The sequence below is a fragment of the Callospermophilus lateralis genome, chromosome 6, assembly GCF_048772815.1.
Source record: "Callospermophilus lateralis isolate mCalLat2 chromosome 6, mCalLat2.hap1, whole genome shotgun sequence".
Lineage (NCBI taxonomy): Eukaryota > Metazoa > Chordata > Mammalia > Rodentia > Sciuridae > Callospermophilus > Callospermophilus lateralis.
In genome coordinates, this window is record NC_135310.1 from 102,387,544 (window position 1) to 102,403,260 (window position 15,717).

Sequence of the window (15,717 nt, forward strand, 5' to 3'; positions counted from 1 at the left end):
CAGAGCGCCAGCTCGAGCCGGGCGGGGCCAAGCGCGCTCCCCGCAAGGCCCCGCCCCATCGCCAGATGAGGCGCCATTGGTGCGCGGTGATTGGTGGGTGCGGCCGCCGGATGAATGGGGTGACCGAGGCGGGGAAGCGGGGCGGTGCCGCCGGGGGGCGCGGGGGCGACAGCGGCACCGCCCTACGCCGCGGGCGGTTAACGGTCCCCGCGCCCCGCGAGAAGAGAAGGGTCCAGGTGGGCGGGCTCCTGTTCTGGAGCCGCAGTCGGGCGCGGTTGTTGGGTAGGCCCTGCCGGGTTCCAGGGATCCGGAAGGTGGCCCCCGAGGGACCTCGGTCCGGATACCGGAGGGGGCGAGAGGGCTGGGTGCGAGGGAGGTTGTGTCCACCTCTCGGGCTACCGACAAAGGGCGCCCCCACCCCTGAGGCGCCCTCCGGGTTGCTCGGTGCACGACGTGGAAAGGTGGCCTGGTTCCTTGGAGGGAGAACTAAGGTTGAAGTCCGTGGCTGGACATCCAGGCTTTTTCTATCCCTGCTGCAGCACCCCCTTTTTTATTCAGCATTTTAGTTTTAGTCATTCCAAACGCACCTGTTGCGCGCGCATTGCTTATGCCAGCAGACCCTGGGGAACAAAGTCGACTATCATTCTGAAACATTAATAATGGGGAAGATAGGGAGTAAAAATAAGCCAAACAGTGACAGATGGTGACAAGTGCTGTGAACGAAGTAGCCTAGTGGAAAGAGTAGATATCGATTATAGTTAGATTGATAGAACAGACCTGTTTGAAAAGATGTGCGAGACCTGGGAAGCGGGGAGGAGAGTGGTTTTAAGAGGATGGTGTATGGTTAGCCTTTGCAGAAGCCTGGTTGCTTCAGTGCCATGTTCCTCATCTTCTCAACATCTGAATTTCCATCACACCTTTATTGTTATTACTACTACTATTATTTTTTACATTTCCTAAAGCACATCACTTTTCACCGTGTATTGTATTATTTGAGTTACACACACATAAATACACACCAGTTCCCCCAAAGAATAGTCAGTAAATAGGTTCTTAGCATCCACTGGCTTTTAGATATTCTCCTAGGTACAGAGGGTAACTTAAAAAGTGAACAGAGCATTCATGAATGCTTTCTGAATATTGGTCCTGTCCTTTTATGCCCATCTTATACATCCTCGGTGGCTCCCTTTATCCTTACTCCTTGGGAATTTTTCATTAATATTTAACCACAACCCAACTTTCCAGGCTTTCTTCTGGCTTTCAGAACCTAGTTACTTAATTGATGCATCCAATAAACTAATTGGGTCCACCCATTAGTGAAAAAAAAGTACATGTATTATTCTTCCCATATGATGTTTGTGTTTGATTTTGTTTGGTTATAATAGTAACCTGCAAGGTCATAATTCACAATGATGAATGAAGTGAAAATTTGAGGCACTTGACTAGCTAAGTTGAGAAAATGTTTAATGATATTATGAATATGGACTAGAAAATGATGGTCTCTTCTAAGTCTTAAAATGAAGAAACTATTTGTTTAATGGCCTACCTTGATCTCTGCCTTATTTATTTATTTATTTATTTATTTGACATTTGGCAATCAATATCTACACTTGCCAGTGTTTTCCTGTGACATGAGAAGCCATATTGGGAAAGCCGAATTCTTCTAACTGGAATATTGATCTAATTATCAAAAATTAGTTATACCTTGATTATTCTGAAAAGTAAGTAAACTTTAATTCAATTCTCCTGATTCTGTTTTAAAAAGTAAGAGTATTGATATTGTCTGTTCCAAATAACCAATTATCCCCAAATTTAGTGGCCTGACACATTTTTTAATTTCAAAGTTTTTGCAGGTAAGGAATCAGGGCAATTGTTTGCCTACCAGGGTTCTCTGCTTCAGAGTATCTCACAGACTGCAATGAAGTTATGGGCCAGACTTATAATGATCTCAAGGCTTTCCTGGGGAAGTGTTCACTGTCAAGTTCTTTCATATTCATTGTCAGGATTCAGTTCTTTATAGGCTGTTAGACTGAGGACATCAGTTCCTAGCTGTCTGTTGGTAAGAGATCAACCTTAGTTCCTTGCCACATGGGTGTCTCCAATATGGATGGCACCTTGCTTGATCAAAGTGTACTGCTAAGAGGCTACAGAAAGAGTGCCAATAAGCTAGGCGTTACCTTCTTTTCTAACCTAATTAGGAAATATGATTCCATTTTGTACCATTGCTGTATCTACTAAAAGCAAGGTACTGGGTCCAGCCCAGGTGCAGAGATTATTTGGAGCCATATCAGAAACTGTCCACCACATAAGCAAAGCACAATAAACTAATTATATTAATTTGAGGCTCTAAAAATTTTTCTTGAATGTCCTGAAACAGTCTTATTTGCTATCTTTATCATGAAGACAGTAAATGGTCTTCTGAGTGTATGACTTAATAAACATTTGTTTTTTGCCTGCTGTGTTCTGGCACAGCACCGTGCTAGAGGTACAAAGATAAATGACACTTTTTTTTTTTTTTTCTGCCCTTGACTTACGGAAGAAAGATGTAAGAAACAATTACTAATTAATATTATACATGATAAAACAAAAGCTTCACAGAGTGCTCTGGTCATAGGGAAAGGAGGAGAGAAACATTTTGTTCTAGGTCACAGAGAAGTAAACAGAATAGGAAGATACGAGGAGAAAAAGGAAAATATTATATGTGGATTAAGACTAAGTAGAAAATTAATCTTATGCATCAATAAAATATAAAAGTAATATATACTGTATTCTGTATTTTCTAGGCTTTAAACCATCTAAAATTGCCCCCATTGTATGCTCATAGAGTATCTTTTACAACTTTTAAGTTTTATAACTGAATTCCTTCCATTGAAATATACCTGATAGATCATATCATGTCATTTTTAACCACAAAAAATTAGAAAAAAAGGTAGTTATTAAATGAAATAAAGCAATTATGAAGTGTATCTTTTGATAACCAACACAGTAAAAAACACTTGAGACTCTGTCCTAGTTCCAAAATCTTATCTTTAGCCTATTGTAGCATTTGAAGAAGTTGAGAACTGAAGCTGATTCAAATTTTAATTTTACACTAACTGGCTTTGTAGCCATGGGTAGTTCTCTCCAAGTGTTCAATTTTCTCATCTCAATATGGTGTTGAAAGAATAAAATGAGAGTCTATTGGGGATTAACTTAGAACTTTATAAATAATAAAAAGGAGAAGATTTGGTTACAAATTTGATTCACTGAAATAAATATAATCACATTTTCTATTTCTAGAGGAAGTACTTCATATTCATAATAATTGATTCACTTATATAGAGTAAGCTACCCTGAATAATACTAACTTAAGATTTAATATTTTTTTCATCATAACATCAGTTGTAAGCATGTTAACTTTTCAGATTTTAAAATATCAGTAAGTAGAAGGAGAAATTGATCATCATTGTAATAGGGAACAAAAAAATGATACTTATTGCTAAGAGCCATAGCCAAGTAGTATGATGCATGGCATTTTGGTTGAAAGGTGACGCCAGCAAGCCATTGAGATGATATGATTATGTTAAGATCTGCATTCATATGGATATTAGACCCCTGCTGTCCACCTTGGCCTGCTAAGGGACTCCTGGAGAGTTCCCATTGGTTGGGGAAGTGTGGTAGGAGGGAATTCTGGAGGAGGGATTTCCTGTTGGTGTCCGGGAGAACGCTGTGTGTGTGTGTGTGTGTGTGGGTCGGCATATTTCCCGGGAGCTTACAGGGCATTGGCGGGAGTTTCAAAAATAAAATTTGTTCCTGTTTGAGTGGCTTGTGATTTTTGTGCCCAGCCAGACTGTGGCAACTTATATTTTTAAAATTTTTAAAATTATTGTAGTTGGTATTTCTCTGACTTAATTTTTGACCAAATGGTACTTGAAAAAGTATATCCTGGTGATTTGCATTTCAATTATCCATTCACTCATTTGTTCATTTATCCACTCAATAAATATTTATTTAGATCTTACCAGGTACCAGCCAATGTTCTAAGTGTTGGGGATACAATTGTGAACAAAGTCTGTGCCCTCAGTAAGCTTTTTGCGGGATGGGATAATAAATAAATATTAAAAAGGAAATCTAGGTATGTCAGACAGTGATATACCCTAAAGGTGAAAATTAAGCAGAGAAAAAGGGTTTCTGAATGTGGGAAGCATAGGGAAGTGTTGCACATTTAAACGTAGTGGGTTTTTGCTCCCTAACAAGATGACATTTATGCATGAATGAATGAAACAAAAATGTAAGCCTTGGCAATTTCTGGGTTACATCATTTTAAGCATGGGGGAACAGTAAGTGCAAAGACCCTGAGGCAGTTTAGTGTTTGGTATATTCAAGGAATTAGGAGGAGGTTATTGTGGGTAGAAGGCAAGTAGCTTTAGAAAATCAGAGAAATGGCAAGGCACTAATAAATCATGAAGGACATTATGGGCCACTGTAAGGACTTGGTTTTTCATTCTCTGGTGAGACATGATGTTGGTCGATGGTATTGAGCAAACATGTGATATGATTTAGCTTTGGTTTTAACAGAAATCACTCTGGCAGCAGGGTTCCCAATAGACTATAAGAGACAAAGGCAGAACTAGAGATCTAGTCAGGAGGTGCTCTGTTTTGGATAGGACTTGTCCCTTCTGAAAAACATGTTGAATTTTTTTGCTATTGTGGTGGTGTTGGGAGGGGGGCCTTAAAGAGGTGGTTAGGTTGTTAAAAGGGATTAATGCCTTTATCACAAGAATGAGTTCTTATAAAGGGAACCCAGAACCTCTTGCTTTTTTTTTTTCTTCCAAATGTGCTCACTTGCTCTTTAGCTTTTTCACCACGTTGTGGAAGAATACAAGATCCTCACTATATGCCTGATCTTCCCTTCTCCAGAACCATAAGCTAAATAAGCCTCTATTTATAAATCTCCCAGACTCAAGTATTCTGTGATAACCACTGAAAACAGACTAATACAGGAAACTATTGCAAAACTTTGGGGAATGATTGAGAGTAACTTAACCTAGATCATTGTAGTAGAGATAGTGAAAAGTGAACAGATTCTCAATATATTTTGAAGACTGAGTAATAAGATTTAATTGATGCATTGGGTGTAATAGGTGAGAGAGAGAGTTAAACATAACCGTAAGGGGATTGGCCTGAGAAACTTTATTGATAGAGTTATCATTTACACATCTGAGGAAGATCAGATATAGGGAGAAATCTAGAGATCATCTTTGATTACACTAAGTTTGAGGCGCCTTTTAGACATTAATAGGCAGTTAAATATTTGAGTCTGGCATTCGGCTGAAAGATATGAGCAGGAGAAATACATTTGGAAATCAGCAGTCTAGATGAATTCCAAAATTCTGAAATTACCTTGAAGCCAATATAAACAGAGAAGACTGCAGACCCAGACCTCTTTCATTGTCAAGTCACTCCCAGAGTATCAAAAGGAAGTGGAGAGGAAAAGGCTAGAGAATTCAGAAATAATACAAGTTGTTCATTCATTTGGTAGATATTTTTGAGCATCTGCTATTTGCCAAAAAATCTGCTGGGGAAACGACATGGCAGACCAGGTACAGGTAGGGCCTTCAAGTAACTGACATTCGTCAAGTGGAACACCAAAGGACAGGAACAGAGATATACTACAGTACACATTGTTGAACAGAAGGAAGAGAAGGAGTGACAAAGAAACAATGGTAGTGCAGAACAGATTCCAAGGTCTGAGAAGGAAAGGAAACTGTCTTTAATCTCCAGTTTATCCAAAGATATGCTGGGCCAATGGCAATCCCTGGCAGCAAGATAACAGAAAACAAAAATTATAAGAGAAGAAAGTAAGGTTACAGGAAGTGGCTGGGGGAAGGAGGAATGTAGGAACAATGGAGACTACATAGTGTCATCCTTAGCATAAAATAGTTCATACTTGGCCTATATTTTAGACAACTTTGAAAGACAAACACAGGCTTAGATCTTGTAAAAAGTTTCCTTATATCATGCAAATACTCCCAATAAAACAGCAGGTTTACTAAATAGATTGTATTCTAATGAAACTTTCAATTGTATTTTTTGTTGTTGTTGTTCAACTGCAGCTGCTCTAACAATAGAATAACTTCCCCAGGATGATAAATACTTTCTTTCTCAAAAGCAACACTGAAGCAACCTTTAAATACACTTGGAGAAGTGTGTGCTGGAGGAGAGTTGAGCCTACTGATAAAAATTAAGAGTAAAAGGAAAAATGCTACCAGAATTTAAAAATAAGGAGAAAAAGAAAATAGTTTCTTAATGAAGATAATTAACAATCATTTTCTGGGTTACTACCACAAAGATGCTATAAAGAAATAGAGAAGACTTACAGGGTTTTTTTTTAATTCACACTGCATCCTAGATCACATGATAGGTCAGTTAAAATTGAGCAGTCATTTGAATTGTCGTGTTTCCTGCAGTTTTACCCAAGAATGCAAATTATGCTGAAATATGGAGTAACTCATACCATTGTCATGTTCACTCTGGTGTGTAAGATTAGTTATTGGGGCAGGGAAAATTTCCCACAAATTTCCGACTTATGTATATTGAGAACTCTAGGTCTCTGATTAGAGGAAGAATGAGACCATGGCCTTACTAATTTATGTTCAAGAGAAATTAATAATCCTGGGATATGACTATCTGACAGAAGGTTGGAACTATGGAGCAGGAAATGGAACCACCAGGGTGATGATGGAGTTGGGGAGAGGGAGTAAGAGTTAATTTACTTACCCAAAACATATTTATTGAGCTCTTATTATATACCAGGGATTATAATGTAGATCTGCAGATAAGTAACATGCAAAATCTGATATATTTTCCTTTCCAGTGGAGTTTACAACCTAAAGCAGTGGTAATTAAAGAGGAGTACATGTACCCTACGGACTGAGTGAGATGATATAGTCAGGAAATAGCTACAGTGAAGTGATAAATGCTGTAATGAATTCAAGACTCATATCAGCTATCTGTGAAAGGTATATTTTAGGAGATGGAAAGAAAATATTAAAGCTTTATATCTATTTTAAAATAAAAAACATTTCACACAATGTATAGTTTGATAGTTACATGATCTATAATTAAAAATAAAAAATATAGGTATTTTGATAGTATGGGCTTAAAACATGTTACTGATAAAAACAAAAACAATTAAGTAGGGTGTTAAACTTGAGATTTTTGGAATCTTGTTAAATATAAGACTTATAGCCCAGCACAGAGTACATGCCTAGAATCCCAGCAACTCTGGGCTAAGGCAGGAAGATCACAAGTTCAAGGTCAGCCTCAGCAATTTAGCAAGGCCCTGTCTCAAAAAAAAAAAAAAAAGCATATATATATATATATATATATATATATATAGAGAGAGAGAGAGAGAGAGAGAGAGAGAGATAGATAGATAGATAGATATGGGTAGCCCAGTGGTAGAGTGTCTCTGGGTTTAATCTCCAGTACCACTGAAAAAAGAAAAAAAAAAGTTTAAAAACCAGGAATTTAGTGTTACAGAAATTTAGTATGACACCTCTGGTCTTGTATTGTTGTTGCACAAAGAGTGAAAAATACAGGAAATGCCCAGAAATCTTTTATACCAACAAAATATGCCTTCAACATATCCCTTGAAAGAAACTTCTGTGTATTTGATTCCATTGTAGCATTTACCACTCTGCATTGTAATTATTTTCTGACTCTATAATTTTAAAGGTCGGGGAATCCTTCCCCCAACCCCCCCTTTCCCCCTAATGCCTTGTGTAGTAGCTGGCAAGTTGCATTGAATGACTGTTAATAATCTCAATTATTTGTGTATGTTTGAATTACCTATTTGTAGGTAGTTTGTATACCAGTATTTCTATGGTAATGGTCCACTGTCTGAAGCACAGCTAGCAAAAGGTAATCATTACTTTGTAAATATATAAAAGAATAAGTTTGCCTATATTAAACAATTGACTGTTTTGGGTCCTTGGACATTGAGTAGTAGAAATACAGCAAAAGGGGCACTAGAAGAAAGGCTAAATTTTGAAGGGTTGAAATGGGGGAAATTGTAGGACACTAGGATGATGAAGACCTTATATTACCCATACATCAATGAAAAACAGCCTGAGTATCTTTTAAGTGCTTAAATTTGCCCAGCTGAACAGCACCCTGCACACTACCATCATTCCTTCTTTTACAACGCCTTTGAAATAATTTTATACAGTAGGCATAGGTGGCAGTACCTCTTAAAAAAAAAAAAAAGTCTAAATCCGTAAGAAAAGCACACAACAAATCTATCTAAAAGGAATTAAGGTTGTAACAAGAGTTTTGAATGGTTTTGTTATTGCTTTGTTAACTTCAGCCCACTGCTCCAGTGGTCTCCGTTGGCATTTAATTATTTCAGCTAAAAACAAGAACTGGTTCCCATTCAGAGTTGTAGAAAAGACCGTTGTGAGGGTCGGTTTCTGCCGCTCAAATACTACCAAAGAATGTCACTGGCATTAAAAGAATCAGAGTTCAGGGCATTGGGAACTTCACTACTGCTATTGCGCAGACTCTGGGTTCCACGCAGGCTTATTAGGAAGAAAGAGGGCAAAATTGCCCGAAGACACGTGAACTAAGGGGGACCAACCCCGCGTCTGCTCCCCACTGCATCAGATTCTGGAATTTACAATCACGAAAGTTCTATTGCCTGGGGATTGGCTCCGGAGCCCCATGACATCATAGCGCTTGATTCATTCTTTGGGCCCGGATTGGCTGGCCGCGCCATTGTGACGTCACGGTCAGCCCACGTTCTGATTGTAGATACCGGGCGCCTTCCTCTTCCCATCGCGGCGGATCCTCGCTACCGGTGCCTCCCTCCTACATCCTCTCTGCTTCAGCTGGCCAAGGGCTCTCCTGCCGCCGCCTTGCTGCTTCTCCAAGCTGCTGCTGTCCCTCAAGCCAAGAGGTAAGCCGTCAGCTCCAGGAAACTTCGCCGGGGCCAGCCGCTCGGCCATGACACCCTCGCGAGCGCGCGGCCGGAACGCGGGCTGCAAGCCGCTGTTAGGTCCCGAACCTAGTGCAGAGGAATAGCTGCCGGCTCGGCCAGAACTCCGCTCGCTCCGCCAGCCGGTCGGCTCCTGGGGGCAGCCCGGCCCCTGGAGCGTGGACCCCGGGTGCGGGTACAGCGGTGGAGCGCACGGCAGCCCACCCCGCCACCCAGGTTGAGGTAGCGCGCCTCGGGGGTTTCCACCGGGATGCTGTCGCACCTGTTTGGCCGTGCGAACCGCAGGCAGCCCCTTTTGCGTGCTGACAGACGCCGCGGAGGCTAGACAGTGCAGGAGACCAGAGGCAGGATGGATATGTTTGTGCGCCCAGTTCTCCCTCCTTGTCAGCGCTTTTCTTTAGGAGAAACAAAACCTGGATGATTCGCAGAGCCTCTGCGGGGACGTGGGTCGGGTGGGCACCCTGCTGCCGGGTGCGTTTGCCCTAGCTTCGCGTGGGGCTCGCGGAGGGAGTGATGCCGATCCTCTCCTCCGGCCTTTTTCTCTTCTTCCTTTGCCTCCGCCCCTCTGAGGAAAACCCGCTAGCTCGGGACCACTTCAGTTTTTATTAAAACCAGATAACTGCAGCCCTGGGATGGGGTTGATAGGAAAACCAGAGGGTGGGGACTCGCTGTCGACCTGGGCGGCCCTTTTAGGGAGTCCGGGCCTCGGAGAGGTGGGGAGGAAGGCGCGGGAGCGGCCCTCAGCCTGGGGAGCTGTGGGGTGCGTTTTGTTGTGAGTTATTAGGAAAAGTGCCCTTTTACTCCTTACATACCAGTGAGACTTCCCACTTCTTTACTCGAGGTGGAGGTAGAAATGCCTAGAGCAAAAGTTGTTCTTTTTGAACTGTCTTGCAACCGTTCAGTGCGTTTGCACTTGGCAGTTTGCTCTCCTCACAATTAATTGTGAGTTAAAATCATCTTGCTCCTTGATTGCAAATTTAGAGAATGCATTTCGCCGAGTTTTGCAAGGGTCTCTGTGTGTCCTCTTTATTCGAATGTAATGTATAACTTATGTGCTTGGCTGGATAACTGAGAGGTGCTTGATGGGGAACCAGCAGCCCCCCCTTTTTTTAAGCGGGACCCGTGGCAGGAAGTGTTTTATGGGGTTGTACGGAAAACCTAATGTTGCTTGTTAGGTTTTGTAATTCGTTCCCCTAACCACTTGGCAAAAACCTGTTGGTTTGCACTTGTTTTGCTTGCACGTCTCAGCAGCACTTGGTGCTTCATCTACACATTCAAACAGATAGTTTTGCATTAGGTGGCTGTGTATAAACACTTTAGCTTTTATCTGCGATTGGGGACAAATGGATCACTTTTCTAGTTAGCTCAGACACTGACTGCTGGGGGTTCTCCAGGAAGACTCTGCCCTTGGAAGAGAAATGTTGCTCATTTTCCTTTTAGATTCTTAACCCAGTCATTGCCAGAAACTTTCTGTAATCTCTCTCTCTCTCTCTTTTTTTTTTTTTTTAAATTCCATTCCTAACTTAAGATAAAAGGAAAAATATTATGGATATTAGATGGATAATTTTACAGAATCTGGGATAGGACTCTGCATTAAAGTGAAAGCAGAAAGCATATTAAAATTTGGTTGTCAAGATTTTTCAAGGAAAGTATCTCCTATGTTCAGATACTATCCTCATCGCTGTAAATCTATTTCTTTGTCTATCAGTGGGAGAGGGGGTCCACATTGCATATTTATTATATGGATTTCAAGAGATGATACAAATGAAAGAGACCAGCACAGGTCTGCCAAATGGTTGATTTGATGAATGGTTCCTTTTCTTTCCTGAAGCTTTTGGTTAGAGACCTTAATTTTTGTATCTTTAATGTTTGAAAAAGTCTTTCTTTTTTAATACTGCTTTCTCTTTTGCTCTCAACATAATTATTGCTTGTTCTCCTATTTGTAGAGGTGAGTACTTATCCTTGGATGTCTTAATTCTAACTTGAATTATACAAATCAAGGCAAAACTGTTTACCTTCCTTCAGGGTAACTGAGGAAGGTTGTAGAGTGTGAGTAGATACTTTTACCTTTTTCCTTCCTGACATTATACTTTCCCTCTTCTGATACATTTTGTAATTATTTTTTTTTAATTTCTTTGTATCTACCAATTCTTCTGTTACCAATAGTCTAACCCTCCCATTAGTTACCTATAAGTCTTTTCCTTGCATTTATTCTGTTTCTGGTACTATTGTGAAAATACTTACTAATGGTTTGTTTTCCACACATAATTTATATAACCTCCCTGTGAGTTTTATCACCCACCTGTTTTTCTTTTCTTCTTCTTCTTCTTTTTTTACACTTGAGAACTAAAGCCTAGAGATGTTAGCTGACTTTTCCATATTCACAAAACTTTGCCTCTTGCAATATACCTTCTCCTTCACCTGTCTAGGATTATTTGTTCAGTTTGCTGTGTGCCATTCACATACCTTGTTAAAAATCTAATTTTGTTCCAACCTAAGCCATTCAAAATTAACATTTGTTGTCTCAGTTTTACCTAAAATCTGTTCCCCCTTTTAAAGCCCATACATGGTTTCTTTTTTATTAATCCATTAACTGTCAGTTATTTGTTGTGTTTAGATACAAAGATGAATGACACAGTTCCTGATTCCAAAGGCTTCCTGATTTAGCCTTTTACACACACTTTGAACAAAGGGGTGTCAGAAGCATATTGCTGGGGTACTCGTCTATGTGTATCTGGGAAAGCTTTATAGCAGAGCCATCCACATTAGGCATATCAGTTTCTTGAGCTGCTGAATTGGTCAAGATGCTCTTGGTGCAAGAGGTAGAAAGCCAAATTCAATTAGGTTTAACCTCACACCTGCCCTGAAAAGTCCTTGAAGGCAGGACTTTGGCTTTGTATTTAAGAGTCCTCTTAGGTATTGGTTATGTTCTTAGGTTGATTTTATAAGATGACTGCCAGCAACTAACTGGACCTTCTTGGCACTACAGCAACACAAGAAAACTTTTCTTCCCAACATCTTCAAAGAGGGGGCTTTGGCCTAGGTCTTGAAGAAACCTTTGGTTTCTTGAAGCAATAACTTGGAATATATCTGATAATAGATTATCAGTAAATATCTGATAATCTAGGACCCATCCCAGAAGTGAGGTTGAATCTCACCTCACCTAGCTGGCTATTGTACCTTAAGGAAGAGCCTGGGAAAACAATAGAAAGTCAGCCACAGTGTCTTCTGTAAGGTCTTCCAGGATGTCAGTACCCAAACAGGTGACTGAATTGAATTAAACTGAAGTGAATGGACATTGAAATTTAACCTTCCATGTTGTAGAGGATCTTAGTTGGCAGGCATCAATATGAGGACTTGTTTTATAAGCAAGAGGGAATTTGGAGAGCAAACAGGTACAGAATCATTGGGCAAGAAATAAGTAGCCCAGTTGGCTGATGCTGAGAGGACAGAAGTGGAAAAAAAAAGGTTAGATAAGCAAGGTACTGGTGTAGTAATAATGGTTAACTTTATTTACTGTGTGTAAGATCCTATATAGATCATTTTGTGAGGACTTATCTCAGTTATCATTAATTGGTACTAGAACATTCCCACTTTACAGATGAAGATCTGGAGACTCAGAAATTTTAGGTATTTGCCCAAGGTCACAAAGCATCCAGCCCAGATCATCTTGACTCCCTAGTCTGTTCCCTTTCCTGAGGTGTTTGCTAATTGAATACCACTGAACTTTTGAACCAGGAGGGTAAGTTATGAGTGATGTGCTCCAGAAATAGGAGTTGTCAAAGTATGTAAGATGGATCAGCAAGGACAGAGACTGGGAACGTAAAGAGGGGAGAGAGGCTATTAGAAGTGACAAGGTCTGACCTGGAGCAATGGTCACACAGACTGTAGACAGGTGACTGTAGTAGATTGTGTTTAGGATAGGGCCTAGAGACCACTGGGACTCAAGGGCCAACCAGAGGAGGAGCATTCCAAGACTGGGTGGTGGAAGAGGCATGATATTATAAGGATAGGAGTGACATTATAAAGACAGGAGGAAACTTTGAAACCAGATGGAAATATCCTAACAGCCCAGTTTAGATATTCAAAAAGGCCATTTCTTCTTCTTGAGTTTAGATTCCTATTCTTTGTGGTTAGCTTCTGTCTTAAGAGGTTGGTTTTTTTGGTGGTTCTTGTGCAAGTACACATTGGTACTTTATTTCATCGGTTCTTAAATGGTTTTCCACATTTTATCCTCTTGGTAGAGATGTAGCTTATAACCAACAGATCTTAAAATCACTGTAGGTATTTTCCAATGTTTTAATATTACTAAAAATGGGGTGCTTTTCATATCTTTGAGTTAAATGGCATTGGTGAGCAAAAGGAGAGCCCTAATATTATTGAAGTTTACACAAATAGTGTCTAGCAGAGCCAGGAGTAAGAATCAGTCTCCTGGGCTCCTTCCATCAAATGAGTTACCTCACATAATAGTCCATATAATAGATACTAAAGTAAATACAGTCCCCTGATGCAGGATTACGTAAAGCACATAGGTTAATCTTCTGCTTATTAAAACTTTAGTTGAAGAAGACTGCAAAACATGATTGTAGGTAGGGTGCCCTATTGTATAGAAACAGACTGTTGTTCTGGTTTCTTGTCCTAATTTGCTACCAACCATGAGAAAATCAACTCTGGGCATTGGTTTCTTTTCTTCAAAAATGGAAGATTAAAATTTCTTATTTTCATTTCATTTACCAAGAATAAATCTTTTGTTTCTGTTTGACAAGGGATAAAAAATGAAAATGGATATCATTTAGATCTTAGGAAGATGATGTCAGAGTTGGTGATGGAAATCGCAGTAGCAGAAGCAAACTGTCAGTGTTTTTTACTATTAAGGGGTTAAAGCATAACTGCTGAGGAAGATCTTGCATAGTGAAGCAAATTGTCACAGAAATATGAATCTGACCTAATTTTAAATTTCTGTAATGGGACCTCCCTACCTACCCAACCCCAATTTCAACCCATAAATGTTGCTGTCGCCAAATATTTTGGTTCCTTCTGGGCTCTCACTGACATGTTTCCTCCATGGGGACATTTTTAGTTCATTTGTAGGCACTTGCTCTTAGAATTGTGTAGCCCCTAGATTTAAAATATTCATACTTGGTGATTTTTTTTTTTTTTTTTTTTTTTTTAGAAAAACTAATTCCACTCTTGCTCCTCCTCCCTCTTCCCTGCCAGTACATTTGTAATTGTTTTCAGGCAAAAGTATGTCTTAGTATTCCTTATATTTTAAGGGGCTGTGGCTATGGCTCAGCAGTATTCCTTATATTTTAAGGTAGTCTTTTGTACCTTTTTTTGATGTCTTTTTTTACTGTCTGGGATTTAGGAAATTGTTTCAATTTTTAGTGCTGATACTGTTGTTTTTTCTGTAATTGAGAGAATAACTTTTTTTGGGGGGGGGTGGGTGGATGGGCAGTACTAGAAATGGAATGCAGAGGCACTCTACCACTGAGCTACACACCTCCTTGCCTTTTTAACATTTTTTAAAATTTCAAGAAAAGGTCTCACTAGGTTGCTGAAGCTGGCCTCGAACTTGTGATTCTCCTACTTCAGCCTCCTGAGTAGTTAGGATTACAGGCATGCACCTCTGTACTGCCTGAGAATAACCATTTTCTTGAAACATACATACAGTTTTAAACTATAATTCTTATAGTAGCTAACACACCCCTGTTAGCACATGCTGGTTATAGGTGCCATTTCTCCTAAGTTCTACCTTTGCCTTTTCCTTTTCTCCAAGTCAACAGTTTCATCCTGTCAGAACTAATCTTTTGTAAGCCCATACTAAACAGACCCTAATTAAAGCCTTGCTGCAGAATTGGCCTCTCAAGTACATATTTTATCTGAGTTTCTGAACCCCAGAGTACTGTTCCCCTTTTGCCTTGGCACAGCAAATGCTATTACAAAGTGATTGTTATGAATTTCTGCTTCCCCAAAGAATAGTTCTCAGGACACCAAATTCAGTAATTATTCATTTGCTTCCTTGGGAGTTTGGGCAATGTGGTGTATGTCCCTAGGGGTGTGTTCAGGGTACCTCTGCTTCAGTCTGTGGCAGAAGAAACAAATTACTTTAATATTTACAGATCAGCTGTATTTGTTAGTTGATATGACCCAGTGAGAATTTGAGTTTGCTTCTGATAGAACTTCTGAATATTTACCTGTTATGGATCTGAGTTGGATGTAAGATACCAGCATTTATTCTTCTTTTAAGTAATGTAAGAAGTGGATTGAAGATGATGCTGTTCAGATTAGCAGCCACACATCTGTGTGGAGTTCCTCCTCTGCCACATAGGTCTGTGTAGACTCAGGTAAATCATCCCTCTTCTTTGAGACTTCAGGCCGTATCTAGAACTTGGAGCTCATAGTACCTGTGCCCAGTGGAGGGTATTGATAGATGAGTATTGTGCATGACAGTTAAGTAGGCATTGGCTAACTTCATTAACATGATAGAAGATACATCTTATATAAGATATTAAGTCATTATTTACAATAACGGAAGATTATAAGACTTAGAGAAGATATCCTTTAGAAGAATAAGTTGTGCTACACTTGGACAATGGAATACTTGGCAGATTTAGAAAAAAAAAACAAGACTGTTCTGTGGGATTCTGAATATAACTGTTCAGTGTCACATACCAGGCATCTTTCCAAAGTACTCAACCTAAATTAATTCATTTTGTGCTCACAAAACCACATGTTGTAGG

The 15,717-nt window shown here is 39.9% G+C and overlaps 1 protein-coding gene across 2 annotated transcripts in view; it reads left to right on the forward strand.

Moving 5' to 3' along the window:
* The first annotated feature begins 213 nt into the window (after window positions 1–213).
* Window positions 214–15,717, forward strand: part of Elovl5 (ELOVL fatty acid elongase 5) — an 83,161-nt gene continuing 67,657 nt past the window's right edge. The window contains exon 1 of one of the 2 annotated variants that reach the window (XM_076858588.2): window positions 214–236. The gene's annotated coding sequence lies outside the window, so the exon portion shown is untranslated. Of the gene's footprint in view, window positions 237–8,718; window positions 8,939–15,717 lie in introns of those variants that run through there. The other variant, XM_076858587.2, reaches the window with a different exon arrangement.